Genomic DNA, 6,000 nt, shown 5'->3' with positions numbered 1-6,000 from the left:
CATTGGATAAAGTATTGTTTTGAGTGTGTAAATAATTGGCCTTAACATGCTGCAACAGACGAAAAAAGGTAGACTTGGTTCACTCTAAGCAAATCATAATGATGAAACAATGGCAAAGTGGAAAAATCCTGGGGTCTGCCGCAGTAACCATGAATGCACCGCAAACTCTGTTTTGAAGTACCTGTAGTTTCTGATAGTTAGTAGTCTGTAGTTTCTGATAGTTAGTAGTAGTTATTTGTCCCCCATACCAGAATGCAAAAGTTTAGTTTAGAATATACAAGGGCATAATACATCCGCAGTCTCAACCACACGTGTAGCAGTAAAATATCTCGAAAAATATAAGCGACTGTGTGAGTTTTTGTTGTACTTCAGAGCAGGCCACTTGAAGAGGGCCTCTAGAACCGCCGTGTACGGTAAACGCGGGAAATACGGCAACTTTTACCACACGCAAAATGTCAGTCGCCTGTCCACGCGGTAGGAGAGGCTACACGTTGCTGTACGCGTAGTCACAGCGGTCACACTGGTGAGCGTAGTCGCAGTGGTCACAGTGGTGAGCGTAGTGACAGCGGTCACAGTGGTCAGCGTAGTCACAGTGGTCAGCGTAGTCACAGCGGTCACAGTGGTGAGCGTAGTGACAGCGGTCACAGTGGTGAGCGTAGTCCCAGCGGTCAAAGTGGTGAGCGTAGTCACAGTGGTGAGCGTAGTCACAGCGGTCACGCAGGAACACGTCCAACATGCGTACACTCGGGGCGCACGTAAAGCGCGTGTCTCCAGTCAAAGGCCACGTACGTCCAGAACACACGCGCGTGTCTTCGCTGGAATACACGGAAAGTTGTCAGGTCGATGGTAGGTGTTCAGCGGGCTTTCTTATATAGTGCGCAATATGCGTGCAAGCGGACATGCTCGGTCGAAAAGAGTTGGACAGAATCAATTCCGTCATGGACTTGTCTTCCATTGATCTGCAGCCACTCTTCACTTTCAATATCTACTCTGTGATACGATATGTGCCGTCCACTTGACATATCCAGTCCATCGTGGCAAATTACTGCCATAAGGCGGTATTCCTCGCGTCCTACCCATAATTCAGTCGAAAAGTCGACGCGGGTCATAATCTTCGAGGCGAAGCTTGAGTAGCGCTTCAGCTTTAGGAAAAAATATTCCTTGTTCCCAAGGACACTTTTCACAACTTCTACAGCAGCATTGCAGCCATTTGAACAGCGATAAGCCTTGTCAGGCGACGTGTAGGTTTGCTGCCCGTAGAAGTCCTGCTCAAACAGAGGGCGAATACGCAACACCGTCGTGTCACCGCTCCTTTGTTGCGGAATGCTCACTTCAAACATGAAGAACCACGTGCATCTTGTGGTAGTATGTCCACACAGTGAACAAAAAGTGCAAGATACCCTAAATCCTCCAACGGATCGTATGATCGGCGAATCATACGTAGCCAGAAGATGCTGCCACTCTTTTTCAGCGGCCTTCTGCATTTTGACAATAATCGGAGCTGCAGTCATCGAAGTTAATGACTGCTGGATAGTTACAGTCGCGGCTCCTGAGGTGGTAGGTGCCGTTGGCTGGGTAGAGCCCAGAGCGCGGTGAGCCATTGTAATCACGGCGACCAAGCAATCCGCAGCATCTCTTGGTTGTTGATTTGCAACCCTCGACGAAAAGTAATACGGAACACAGTTCCTCAGAGCGTTCAGAATGTCGAAGGTCTCACCGGTGTTTTGAAGCCACTTCTCTTTCTCGGGCAGGCACGCCAGGTGCCAGGTAGCTGTCAGAGATGTCGTCCTTTGTAGGTTTCGCCCGTGCACTTCTAGCCACTCGCGAATTCGTTTCAGCAGGCAACGTTCTAGAAGTAAGACGTTGATATGAGCAGGTATAAAGGATGATTCGTCCCTCACGAACAAAAGGTCTTGGTCCATCTCTGGAACCTGAACGAAATGTCACCACTACCAGTCGTCTTCCTCGTCAGCGCAAATCTCTAGGCCGCCGTATCTAATGATGATAATGGCTCTGAACAAGTAATACCTAGTAGATCGTTTTGTTTTTTATAAATAATGGCGCACACCTATGGTGAAAGAATGGCCATGCTTCTGGAGTTAATAAAGTGATGGCAAACTTTTATTGAAGTTCAATGCGCCCTGCCCCCTAATTATGCATTCTTTTTTAGGTGCTAGTAACTAGCCACATTATGTTTTCTGAAGAGCACGCCGGAATTCGCCCCTGCCAACAGGAAGCTGAAGTTGGCTCGGACGTTATCACACCCCAATAAAGAAACACTCATAAAAAGAAGGTAATTGTTGTGTTGTGTCCTTGTCGGTCTACTTTCGGTTTTATTAAGACGATGCCAGTGGCGCCTCACTTGGCGCCGATGTTCTGTAACTCACCGCTAGGGGAGCTTCGAGGCGCAGTGTCATCGACACCGACAATGTCCATTGACCATGGTAATGAATTATTTGCGAGATGGTTTATTATCATAAACGGGGAATTATCTGCGGCAGTGATAGGCATGGCCCATTGTTCATGTCGTGGCCTGTTAATCGTGGTTGTCGTACAGTCACGTCTTCCTATACTCATTGTGGCATGTATTAAGTTCAGCAGGTAACCATGAGAGGGGCCAGACGTCGGCGTATTGATAAGGTAGAAATAGTCAAAGTGCCTTTGGTGCTCAAAGAAATGCTCGGTATTTAATATAGACAACAATAATATCAAAACTTGTTCTGTCGTTCCTTTCTGTATTTGCAACCTTGTTCTCCCACAAAGAAGCAAGCAATGAAGCTTGAAGCTCCCCTTACCATTACATTACATGCTATTCATGTGTTGTGTTGATTACCTGTGGGGCGGTACTTTGCCTATCCACTCGCAAGCAGTAACACCATTCTCCCAATACTGAAAATTTTCACTACCATCACTTCCAAACACATTACATGGAGGGTCATATACATAAGTTGCAACTACGTCACACCGCGGAACTGTAGGATACGATCACGGAATGTGCCGCCATCGCCGCGCACGTCATGGTAGCAGATGACACCGAGCCAAGCTGTGCGGCTTTCGCATTTCCGATCAACGCCGTACGTCGCAATGACGATTTGTGCGAAATTTGGCTGCCGCACGAGAAGTAAGTGTAAATCAAATAAAAATGGACCAGACGTGGCAATGTACCGTTTGCCAAAGGTGATCACTAACCAGTGCGACCGCACGAAAGGGCTGTCCGAGAGCGCGCATAAATAGGAGGACCTGCAGAAACTGAATAATGTTCGGGTATGTGGACGTCACATCGCGACAGGCAACTTATGTTTCCAAATCTCTCCACATTTTTGGTCAGTGCGCTATGCGCGAGGTCAATTTTTCTCAAAACGTGAAGCACGAGATTGAACACTGCGAACGCGCCTTGCTTTTCGGGAGACCGGCTAAGCTCTTCGATGAAACGAACCCCGACTGTGCGCCAAACATCTTATGGGGTCACGGTTGCATGCTTGATCTTGGGCACGTGATCTTTGGCACTCCCCCGCTGTGGACCGCTAGTTCCTTAAAGGGACCCTAAAGGCAAATATCAAGTCGGCGTTGATTGTTGAAATAGCGGTCCTAAAACCTCGTAGTACTACTTTTATGCCAAGGAAGTGCTTATTTTGAAATAACATCACGTTTTGGTGGTGCGCATTGCGTTAGCGCACTTCAAGGCACCCGCCTGAAAGCGGTATTTTGCACGTCACTGTTGCCGTGCCCAACGTTGCCCGCATTTACTGCGCGGCGGCGTGCACTGGTGGCGTACACCATTCGGGCATCCGGCAATATAACATACATGCGGTATTTTGTCGAACTTTCTGTCAGAGCGACTTTCACGAGCGTGCAAAACACACGCGGCAGTACGCGACACCGAAAATACCATTGAGACGCAACCGCGTGAGCGAAGCAGGGCGCCGGGCGAAGCGCAGTTCGGCGAAAACGGAACTTTTGAACCACGCGCGCCGTTCCCCATGGCAACGCCAAAGAGGTTCCTTTTTTCATGAATCAAACAGAAACGAACAAGCAGCAATTTATTACGTCTCTTGATGCGCGGAAGGTTCATTTTTATTGCAGCTAGTTTGACTACTAGTAAATAATTGTATTCAGACTCTCGCCCGTCATCGGTATCACTTCCAAAGTGTCCCACTATGGCGCTCATCGTGTGATACATTTAGCTTAATTTCTCGGTAAGCAGGGCACCGCTGTTGATATTATTGCCGTTTTAGACTGTCATACATAGAGCTTTCACTCTGACATAAATTGTTATTTGCCTTTAGTGTCCCTTTAAGGCCTGACCACACGTACGCGTTGCAGCGTGTCAGCGCGTGACCCTTTGAAGCGGAGCCGCACCCTCTCCCTGTGTAGAGAAAGGGCGCGCAGCTTCGCGTAACCCCGTGCCCTCTCTCCCCGTAGGGAGAGGGCGCGGCGCCGCGTCAAATGGCCACGCGCTGATACGCTGCAACGCGTACGTGTGGTCATGCCTTTATGGTATTTCAGCGGGTGTTTTGAACTGACGAAAAATTGTTCTCAGTTAACGACGCTAGCAATAATTATACGATGCGTTAGAGCAATTACGATTCAACTTTGACATTGCCAGGGATCTAACACCTCTGTCACGCGGCCAGGAGGTCACTACCTACAGCACCATCACGCGGTCCTGGTCGCCAGCAGTCTTCCTTCGGCCAGCGGACGAACCGCGTTCCATGATTTTGCATACGAAGACGGTAAACAAATTCGTCGCAAAAGAGAGCATGTCAGGTTAATGCCACCTCAGGAGGCCACTGCCACCATTCCACCGCATAAAGAAGCCGCGGAACCCACACAATCGCTACGCCGCAGCACAAGGCAACGACGCGAGCCTTGCTGGTACCCGAGAGACGTTAAGGCTTGCTGTTGTCCAGAAAGGGGAAGATGTAGCAGAGCTGCGCCACCATGACGTCACCAGGCCAAGTATCAAGCACGATGTACACGTGACGTCACGTCTCTGCTAATATAATATCACCGTCGCCTCAGCAATAAACGCTTTTCACTGTTCGAGTACCTGCTTGCTTACGCATTCCATTTTGTGAAGTTGGATTACCAGCGGAGATGGCGGGCTCACTCCCGTCTCTGCTCTGGTTGCCGTGCATTACAAGCGCGCTGCTCCTCGGGTGTTCTCGCAATGCGCAGGCGCGCCACACTTGCTTCAGACGACAATACCAACGCGTCAACTCGACGGACGTGGCGAGACACATAGTGACAGCTCTTTATCATTTTAATGCCTTAGTTCTTCCGCCGCTCCCTAGAGGGCACCACTGCCTTTATCAGTTTAGTACTTCAAACAAAGACTCCAATTTAAAATCAATAAAGCCAAATCCTCCTCCTAATTCAAGCAAAGATCTAAAGCATTAAATTGATTAAACCCCTGGTGCCCTCTAGGGAGCGGTGAAAGAGCTAATGCATTAAAGTTTTTCCACTGTGAGCGAAAAATTGGCGTTGTCCGGGAGCGATAACTTGAGATAGATGCAAATAACTATGTGATAAAAAATTTGGGTTCGAGTGGCAATGGAAAGCCCTCTGCGTGGCAAGCAGGTGTTCCACCACACAGCCACGCCATTGCTTGGAAGTGCTTCCGAAGAAAACCCTATCATGCGAATGTTATATAATGCAAGTAGTCTCCTTAATGCATGTAATTTTGCGTGGCAGAAGCTTAGAATCGCGTCAGGCGTTACGACATGTGAACTGCAGAACGAATGAGAAGTTTAAAGGCCCATTCACTACAAAGTGCTCATAAACATTTCATTATCATCACCAGCAAAAGCATCAACAAAGTGAGCAGCTGCGTTGGTTCGTGCGTTGCCTTACGAACGCGTAGTGGGCACTTCGCAGCTGCAGTTGCAGCAGACATTGTAGAATAGTTCTAAATGGCGAATGCTACGCGCAGAAACGTTGTTTTCCTTGCGGCATTGTTGAAGTACACACCTAGAAGAGAAGCGAGGCTACCGAATGAGA

Source organism: Rhipicephalus sanguineus, chromosome 9, assembly GCF_013339695.2.
Source record: "Rhipicephalus sanguineus isolate Rsan-2018 chromosome 9, BIME_Rsan_1.4, whole genome shotgun sequence".
In the NCBI taxonomy this organism is placed as follows: Eukaryota; Metazoa; Arthropoda; class Arachnida; order Ixodida; family Ixodidae; genus Rhipicephalus; species Rhipicephalus sanguineus.
This window is presented reverse-complemented; position numbering follows the sequence as displayed.